General features: G+C 41.8%; 1 pseudogene; it reads left to right on the top strand.

The window, feature by feature from the left end:
• The first annotated feature begins 9,367 nt into the window (after positions 1 to 9,367).
• LOC118601813 lies at positions 9,368 to 9,483 on the top strand (annotated as a pseudogene).
• Positions 9,484 to 10,384: the final 901 nt, after the last annotated feature.

Below are 10,384 nucleotides of genomic sequence, written 5' to 3'. Positions count from 1 at the left end.
CCATTTCTTTCAGTCCTTGCGACTGTTCCACTCGATAGAGCACCCCTGACCACAGAATGAAGCCCGGTTTTCTTAGTCCTGCCTTCAAGGGACAAGTGCCAGTGTCCAATGAGCAAAAACCCCTGCTCCATGAGGCTGCATCCCAAAGGGGGAAAATGAGAAATTATAATAATAAAACAATACAAAATAAAGTATCTTGTTCTTAAGTGAATTATTTGGTCTATTGGGAGTTTATAAGTCCTATGAAAAATGAAAAGGTAAAGCAGAAAATGTGGGTGGAGCGGGGGCAGGCTGCAGCCTCCCCCAAACAAAAATGAATGGGAACAAGTGAACCACCACTGTTATTCAGAGAAGTCCTTCCATAGCCACGCAGTGTGGGAGATTAGGAGAGACTCTAGAACAAAGTAATTTGGCAACAAATCCTAAGGAATATGTATATAGTTTAAAACAAAAACTTTTTTCAGTACTGATATGTTTGAATTGATGGTGTATATTTTTTTGGAGCTATTTTAAGTTGTCAGAATAAGTAAATAATTATGTTTATTTTGATAGGAACCTAGATTTCACGATTAAGGAAAGGGAGGGCCCGAATAGTGAATGGGTAGACTCAAAACCTTGGGTAAGAGCAGAGTACTGTTTGAATGGAACTGAACTTATCATATGAAGTCATGTCTTTATAAAACGTTAAACAAACAATATATATATATTTTTGGCCTTTTCTCACCCAAATGGCCAGGTAGCAATGTTACCTCATAATGTACACTAATGTCCAGAATTTGGTTTCTAATGCTACTTTTCTCCCCAAAGGAGCCAGGCTTTCTTGGAGTGATATCAGATTCCATGTAGCTCTTGGGCTAAAAGGTACAAAGCAATCTCAGAACATCTACACCTTGTTGGGCCAGAAGCGAAGCTTTAAATAATTGGGTTATTCAAAATTACACAATAATCAACCTAAGCGGGCTCCCTCTGGCCAAAGCTGGGGCAATGTGAGCATCCAAAAGGAGAATCTTGGCTGACACCAACTGACACAATAAATTTGAAGTCATGAGTCCAGAATGATACACAAAAATAGCAAATGCTAACCTAATGAATTCTCGAAGATGAATAGAATGCATTTCTACTGAGTCTTGTTTCTCAATCATGTTGGGCTTATTGACTCACTTACTGGATCAATGAAGAATACTAGTAAATGTAAATTAGTTAATGTAAGTACACCAGTCAGAAAGCATTTTTCTTCGCCATCACCATTCCTTGGCCCAAGCCACCACCCAAGCCCATCTGAGCTCCTGTAGCAGCTCCTCATGGGACGCTCCCCTTGCAATCTTTCCAACTTGTCCATCTCCTGTTCTATTAGGGATTTCATGGCAAAGTTTTTAAAGATCCTTTTACAGAAGGATTGTAGACTCTGTCTAGCCTCTGCGCTACTCCCATCTCTTAAAATCCCCCCCCCCCCTTTATTTTCCGTGTGCCCTATTTTTCCTTAGGCTAACTTTCCGTGAGTGCAGATCTCTCAGTCCTTTGAATCTGGCCTGCCTCACTCAGGGAACTTCCGCTGCTTCTGGAGCCCACCTAGAGGGGAGGATTGCATTACGTCCACGGGTATCTGGCGCCACCTTGTGTTGAACTCTGGGAAATTCCTTCTTCTGTTTCACTTGCTAAGAAACGCCCTGGGCTTCTAGGAAAAAGAAAAAGCTCAGACAAGTTTCCTAGAATGAGAAGTCAATTACAAAACTTCCACGGGTTTGGCCTCTTACAAACTTTTACTGTCATAAGCGGATTTAGAGTTTAGTGGTAACCAAGTCCTCACTCGTGCTCTGTCTGTGCCTAGCTCATAGCTAGGGGCTTCACTCTGCTCTCATGGTTCTCCCTCCCTGCTGGGCCTTTGGCCTCTGACTCACTGTCCTGTCCTTCCTTCCTTCCTCTCTGTTGCCCTTCCCTACCTCTTAAAAAAGTAATGTTTCTCTCCTCATGCCCCATGTGTCTACCAAACTGCCTCAATATAAGATGAAGCCTACAAACATCTACTTGGGTTCCTAGCCTTAAGAGATCACACTCCAGCACTAAGGGCGATGTCACCCTGACCTTCATTAACGACATTGAAAGGCTTTCTCAGATGAGGCTTGTTTCATTGACGTCAACTCACAGCTGTCTCACTTTCACTTTTGAGTCTTGCAATTGGAAATAGTTAATGGAATAGCTCCCTCTCCTCAGATTACGGAGGACCGATGGGATGGAAGAATGACTGTATTTTAATAAAGACTTTTAATTTAGCGGATGGTAGAAAGTAGGTGCTGAAATTTAAATATACTGTATAACTGTAAATTTAAATATACTGTATAACTGTAAACCACTCAGTTTCAATTTACGAGATAATTTCTTTGTCAGATAACAGGATATGTCTTCTCCCTTCTATTTCTTTCTCTCTCCCTGGCCCCTCCTTTTAACTTCTTTCCTTTTCTAACAGAGTTTTAAACTCTGAAGGAGAAATTTAACTATGTATTGGCCGACAAGCCTCAGGTTGAAGAACTGATAAGAAGCTTGGGTCTGAAGTGTGGTTCTAAACGTGTTGCCTAAAAGCAAAAAGCCCAGGTTCTGGAGATGCAGATGTTATTGGTGGCAATAGGTACATGAAGGAGCTGGGTCTGGACACCCACCTGCCCCAGTGGGCAGTGCTCTTCTTGCTCCTCCTCTTGTCCCTCTTACCCTAATTGGTGGTTGAAGCTTCAATGCTTGGGCTGACCAGCCAAGGGCTAATAGCGCAGCCCTGGGAGAGAATAGAAGCCCTTCTGAGCCTGACGGAATAGCAGTTTGGCCTATTGATATCAATGTCTGCATCTGAGATTGTATCTGAAAGTCCTGAGCCCCCTCTCAGGACTTGGGGAAGCCTCTGGCACTGTAGCTCTCTAGGTTGTTGAACCGTCTGTCCTATGTCAGCTCTCATGGAGAGGTGTCCACTTTTGTAGGCAGTACAGGAGAGGAGAGGCAGGGTTTCTGCCAAAGCCACTAATAAACAAATTCTTCCCATCAGTGAAGGAAAACGTTGCCAATTGGTTCTCTTTAGTTTGGGTTCTTTTCTCCTTATAGGTTTTTGGTTTTTGGTTATCATGAGGCTATCATGTATATCATTAACTTACCTATAGCAGTCTATTTTAAGCTGATAGGTGTTTGAATTTGAATATATTCTATAAGGACTACATTTTTACTCCCCACTCCATGCTTTATGTTATTGATATCTTCTTTTAGAGTTTTTGTGTTATGCATCTCCTATTTGTTATAGTTTGAGTTGAGCTTGATAGTTTTGTTTTGTTTTGTTTTGTTTTACCTTTGTGGTAGCTTTCTAAATGTCTTATTTGCTATATTTATTAAATATTTGTCTTTACCTGTAAGATTTTTTCTTTTCTCATATTTTCTGATTTCTGGTTGTGGCCTTCCGTTTTTTATTTAAAGACCCTTTAACATTTCTTGTAAAGATGCTGCTCTAAGGTGATGAACTCCTTTAGTTTTTGCTTGTCTGGGAAACTCTTTCTCTCTCCTTCAATTCTGAATGAGAATCTTGCTGGGTAAATTATTCTAGGTTGTAGTCTTTTCTTTCAGCACTTTAAAGACATCCTGCCATTCCCTTCTAGCTTGTAAATTTGCTGCTGAGAAATGAGCTGATAGCCTTATGAGGTTTCCTTCGTATGTAATTTGTTGTTTCCCTTTTGCTTCCTTCAAGATTGTCTTTCTAACTTTTGCCATTTTAATTACCATATGTATTGGTATGACTCCCTTTGGGTTCATCTTGTTGGAAACTCATTGTGTCCCTGGACCCTGGAGGTCTGTTTCCTTTCCCAGGTTAGGGAAGGTTTCATCCATTATTTCTTTAAATAAAGATTCTGTTTCTTTCTATTTTCTCCTTCTGGGACCTTTACAATATAAATATTTGAACACTTGATATTAACCCACAGGTCCCTTAAACTATCTTCACTTTTTAAAATTCTTTTTTCTTTTTATGGCTCTGTCTTCCAGGTCACTGATCTATTCTTCTATGCTAACAATTTGTTGCTGATTACTTCTAAAGTATTTTTCATTTCAATTATTGTATTCTTCAGGTCTGCTTGATTCTTTATTATAAACTTATAATTCTTTGTCGAAGTTCTCTCTAAGTTCCTCTACTCCACTCTCAAGTTTGTGAGCATCCTTATGACTATTTATTTGAATTATTTATCAGGTAAATTACTTATCTCCATTTCCTTAAGGTTTTTTTCTAAATATTTTTCTTGTTTCTTCATTTGCGTGATATTCTTCTGTCTTTCCATTTTGTTTGACTTTTTATATTCGTTTGTATGAATGATGCAAAATAGTTCTCTCTCCCAGTCTTAGAAAAATGGCCTTATCTACAAGTGGCCTCTATGAAGTGTGGATGAAAAGAGGGGTTCTATTGAGAGTAACTTCACATGGTGATCTATTGTAAATTTCTAACTGGGCAGGTCCTGGTGGGTAGTCATGCCCCAGGCATATAACTTTTTTACTAAAAGGCTTATTTTTGCCTTAAGCAAGCTCTGCCATTGTTTCTGTGCATCTAGGTTAATACACTTTTGAAATACCCCCTTTAAGACATCTCCTAATACATGACCACACTTTCGTACCCCTCCTTCTAAAGGGCAACCGCCCTCAAGAGAGCACATAGTCTTAACTATGTCGTGATCCCATACCTGCCTTGCTTTCACCGACCTTCAGGTAATTTTCCTTTTGTGTAATTTTCCTCCTGTTGTCTCCTAAATCTCAAATATAGAAAATAAACCACAAACTTATTCTCCAGAGCATTTGAGATCTTGCTCCCTAGCATATGTCATCAGTTTGGGTTCAAACAAGCTCTTACAAAAATTCTCTACAAGTTTGGACATTTCTTATGTCAATGGTAGGCTGTGTGTGCTGGTGGTTTTTTCAGGCTGGCAGGAGCTGAGCAGGTTCCTAAGGCATCTGGAGGGTAATACAGCTAATACCAAGCTGTATTAGCTTCAGGTGGGGAGGCCAGGTACCTGTAGTAATGCTCTGTTGATTCTGCTTGCTTCCTTTGTTCGGGACTGAAATGGGCTTCAGCGATGTGTCCAGGAACTCTTGCTGCAGCGACCTCACAGGTAGGTCAGAACACCTGAATAAAAGCCCCCACCCACCCTGTAGGGGTGGAAGGGGTTGAAATGGGGACCCCGGAGAATTCCAGCTTTTCCCAGAGAGATCCCTTGGCTCCCCAGCCTTCTCTATATAGTCTTTCTCTTGTTTGTTGTTCAGAAAGTGGTCTTGTGAAAAAAACGACTCCTGCATAAGCTTTATATGCTGGGTAGTTTGGGGAGGCAGCACGGAGCTGTGCAGGTACTCTTTGTGTCGATGGCACTGGCTCGTTAGGCTGGGGAGGCCAGGAGGGTATGGTGATATCCTATTGTTTCTATTTGCTCCCTGTGTTGAAGGCAAAAGACTCTGGGCAACATAGCTGTGAACGTGTTGTGGTCATCTTACAGGTGGCCAAAGCACGTACATTGAGCTCCCGCATGCCCCATCAAAGTGAAGGGGGATGTAAGCACTGGAGCTCAGCAGTCCCTTGGCCTGAAGAGTTCTCACAGCTCCTAGAAGGCTGCTGCGGCTTTCCAGCATTCTCTACTCAGTCTCTTTCTCTTGTTTGTCCAGAAGCTGTTCATTCAGCCCTCAATTGTCTCACAGGAGTAACTGCTCTTTATATATATGTATAGTTGAGTTTATTCATGGGAAGAGGCGAGTTCAACGTCCTCCTACACGGCAGACATCTTGGAACTCTTAATATTGTCTCTTTGGAAATGAGCTTGTCCACTTTATTGGAAGACTGACTAAAATGACCTGGGGCTGAGGCGTAGGCATACCTCTTGCTCGTCTAGCTCCAAAGTGTCAGAGACATGACAAAGACATCTGATCAAATGGTAGAATGAGCACACATCAAACGCTCTTTGTAACCTACTCCAAACACAGAGGAATGATACATGAAACACACACACATGCACGCACAATCTTTGTGAACCAATAATGAAGAATAAGCTGACAGAGTAAGCTGATGAAGTGTAGCCCAGATGTGGAAGGAACGGGGTATACATAGGTTGGGCTTCAAAACTCATGTGGGAAGGGGGATGAGCACATCCCATGCTTGGTTGGAGAGTAGACCAACGCTCACAACATGGAGCTGGAGTTGGGTCCAGTTGTTTTGTGAATGGGGGTTGAAAACACTCTAGAAATGTGCTGTTTGCCCATGGTGTTAAAAAAAAAAAAAAGGCGTATCTTCGTAAAAAATGGAAACTGGGCTGGTCTTGCACAGGAGAGCAACATCAGGAATCTTGTTGTCTGAGAGCAAACACCTCAAACTCCATACTGTGAGACCTGGTCCAGGATATGAAAGCCAGGAAGAATGGGCTAAGGCAGCTGCAAAGGACTCGTTAATGGAAAACGCTCCCATGCAGAATGAATTGTAAAACAAAAATGACAAAGGACATGACGAAATTCATCCTAAGGCATATTTCAGACTCAACAAACAGAAGAATTCAAAACAGAAGAGATGGAAGTAATGGATAATTTGAAAACCTACCGACTCCTGGGACGTCTCTCTCCTCCCTTAAAGTTTACCTAGTAGGGAGAGGCAACTCCTCCACTGCCAATTGATGACTTTTTTGGTTACTTCTAGGTAATAGAAAGCTCTATAGTCACTTTAACTCAGAGTTTCAATTCATAACCAGGTCTGGCTATTTCCAGATAGTAATAAAAACTTTGAACTCTTATGAGAGATAAAGCTATTTTTTTTTTTTGGTCATTAGCAGGTGGGCTTCCTTACTTCAGTGAAGGGTGTGGTCAGTTTCTATCTCTCCTTTTCTTTTCTTTTCTTTTTTTCTTTCTTTTTTTTTTTTTTTTTACCTCTTTCCCCTTCACCTGCTGCCATTGAGATCCATCCGAAATTGGAGTTCAGGAAGGGAAGAGGGGAAAGGGGGTCAGGAAAGATCTTATAGGATTAGAACAGTTGAAGCCTGATTTCAGGCTTCCTGGGATGAGTTGAGGTTTAAAGCTGATCCTTTCTCCTATGGGCACTTTCGTGAGTTCTGTGTAAGTTTTCATGCTGAAACTCTCAGGCTGTAACTCTCATGTAGGCAACAAATTTTAGTTTTTCAGTATGGGATGGTTTATATGTCTGCTTGACTGGACCACAGGTGTCCAGATATTTGGATAAACATTATCTGGGTGTATCTGGGAGGGTGTTTCTAAATGAGATTAACATTTGAATTGGTAGACTGAGTAAGTCAGATTGCCTTCTTCAATGTGAGTGGGCCTCATCCAACCACATAAAAGCCTGACTGTGTCTGAGCTGGGACATCAGCCTTCTCCAGCCTTCAGACTTGGGCTTGCTCTAGAACTTACACTATTAGCTCTTCTGGTTCTCACGCCTTTAGGCTCAGAATGGAACTATATCATTGACTCTCCTGGGTCTCAGTTTGCCAACTGCAGATCTCAGAGCTAAAAACACTGGAGAAATGTCTTCATAATGACATGAGCCAATTTCTTATAATAAATCTCTCTCCATTCTGTTTCTCCATTCTGTTCACACACGTGTGTGTGTGTGTGTGTGTGTGTATAAATAAATCAGATTAATACAAATTTGAGTATTGAGAGTGGTTCGAGAGGAACAGAGTTTTAAGAATGAGTTTTCTGAATTGGTTCTGTGGTTTCTGGAATTGGTTCTCTAATCGGATTAGATTTAAAGATGGTAATGACTCTATTTTCTGTATTAAAAAGAGTACTGGTATTCCATGGTGTGATTTGGTAATATAGATATGCAAAATATCTCCATTAGATACTCCTTTTTTTTTTTGAATTTTTATGAGTTTATTGGAACCAAACTGACATTAAGACACTTCTAATCAACCACTTATAAAAAGCCAGGAGCTGGGTGTATATGGTACTTTCAAACACTTTTTTGGGAAACTAATGAATATAATGAGATTGGCTGGTTACTCCTAATGTGGCTGGATAAAGTGGCAAAAGAAAAGGATAAACTCGGGATTTAAATTCCCAGCTCAAAATGCTGCATAAATGACCTGAAAGTGTCTACGAAGAAAACTTTTATCTTCTATAACAGTAGGGCTCAGATTGCTATAAATCAAATGCAGAATCTCAACCTGTGATTGACTGAAAAACAAATTGAACTCCCAGCATCACGGGGTGTGTACTGTTAGAGTGAGGGCATTGATTGGAAAAGAATGGGATCTTGTAAGTTGGCACGCGGAATCGTGGGAGGACCCTGATGAAGCTGGGGACATTGAGCCCTTAAATTCTGATGAGTCTTCTTTATTAGTGTAGGAGGCATCCCCACCCCCAGTGGAAGCAGGCCTCCTGCTCTTAGCGGTAGCAATTCCTCACTGAGGGGGTTAATCCTGCATTGACTGAGGAAACTGTGACAGCTTCCTCTGGAGCAATTGTCATACAAGACAATGCTGACTCTCCTCAGGACCCATCCCCACCATCCCTCTAGACCTATAACTAGACTCAAGTCCAGCAGACCCTTAAAGGTGAGGCACAAAGTGTTATCCATGAGGAGGTGTAGTACACTCCTAAAGAATGACTTGAGTTTTCTATTGTATACAGAAAGAAAGCTGGGAAGCATGTATGGGAATGGATATGGAGGGTGTGAAATAACAGGAGAAGAAACAAAGTTAGATTGAGTCAAATTTATTAATACATTTATTAATATTGAGACTCTGCATTTATGGTGCAGCTTACGAGTTAGGAAGTGTTCTAACTGGTTGACTTAAACATAGACCAAAAGGCAGCCCACGGTGAGCAAATTAAAAATGGTCTGTCTTGGCTTAATGTAGAGGAAGGGATTTAAAAGCTTAGGGATATTGGCATGTTGAGAGTGGATTAGTCATTTAAGACATACTCACCCATACCTTTCACCAGTACTGTGAAAAAGAGGTTTATGAAGGGAGCCTAAACCTCCTTGAAGAGCTCTGTAGTTACTCTTCTCTGCAGGCTAGAACTTATAGTGGGAGATGCAGTCACCGAATTGAGAAACCAAAATGAAGTGGAAGCAATTGGATCTGGGGTAGCAGGGGCTAAGTGGTGGCATTCAGCCACCATAGGCAAGGTGGACATGGTTAGCAGAATGGATGGCTGAGTCAAAGCAGTAGTCAGAACAGTCTGACTCATGCAGACCTGTGGCACTGGCTACTTGGTCATGCTGTTCCTAGAAGCTTACTAAATTTTTACTTGGTCTATGTAAGCAGAAAAGTTCTAGGACGTGGTTCCATAGTGTACCAGTTAGCACATCTGCTTTACATGCAGGTCCTGGGTTCACGCCCCAGTGGAGCCATGGTCCATGGTCTATGGCCATGCCACCCTAAACAAGCCCGATGTCTGATCTCGGAAGCTAAGCAGGGTCGGGCCTGGTTAGTACTTGGATGAGAGACCACCTAGGAAGACCAGGTGCTGTAGGCATAAATAATAATAATAATAATAATAATAATAATAATAATAAATTCTAGATCAAGTCAACACAAGTATAATGAATCATAAAAACAGAGAGTCATGGCCCTTCAATCAATTCCTAGATTTGAGCCAGTTTACAGACCCAGACAGAGCCCCTTGAATGAAGGGAGGCTAGGTCCCCTTTAGGAAGAACCACGGTGTGTGTGTTACATGCCAATTATTCAACTCCAACTCTTGGTGATCCTGAGTCCATGATGTCCTGTCCTCAACAGCCCTGCTCAGCTCCTGTAGGCTCATGCCTATGGCTTCTTTTATGGAGTTAGTTCATCTCATATTTGGTCTTCCTCTTTTCCTGCTGCCTTCTAGTCCCCACACCGCCCCCCCCCCCCCCACCGCCAGCATTATTGCCTTTTCCAAAGAACCCTGCCTTCTCATGATGTGCCCGAAGTAGGACAACTTCAGTTTTGTCATTTTTACCTCCAGTGATGTTTCAGGCTTAATTTACTCTAAGACCCTCTTGCTCATCTTCCTGAGTCTCCAGTTTGATAACTGCAGATTTTGGGATGTCTTAATCTCCAAAATCATATCATGTGAACCAATTCCTTATAATCCCCTCTCCGTGTGTGTGTGTGTGTGTGTGTAATTTTCTATTTCTCTAGAGAACCCAGACGAGTACACAACTGCAGCTTTCCTCCTTAGCTTCTGCGTTTTCCAGACACTGCTGTCTACTTTGCATTCACAGTCCCTCTGGCCTCCTGAACTTGAGCCAGGACCCACCCTCTTTGTTCCCCAACAATGCTGAACACACATCAGGCTCTCTGTATGGAGTCCTAAGGTTGGGATTTAGAGATAAATTGTGCCCCTTCCACTCCTTCCCCTGGGGCAGTGAAACTCAGGGCACTCCAGTAGC

Source organism: Rousettus aegyptiacus, unplaced genomic scaffold (genome assembly GCF_014176215.1).
Source record: "Rousettus aegyptiacus isolate mRouAeg1 unplaced genomic scaffold, mRouAeg1.p scaffold_m13_p_4, whole genome shotgun sequence".
NCBI lineage: Eukaryota > Metazoa > Chordata > Mammalia > Chiroptera > Pteropodidae > Rousettus > Rousettus aegyptiacus.
This window is presented reverse-complemented; position numbering and strand designations above follow the sequence as displayed.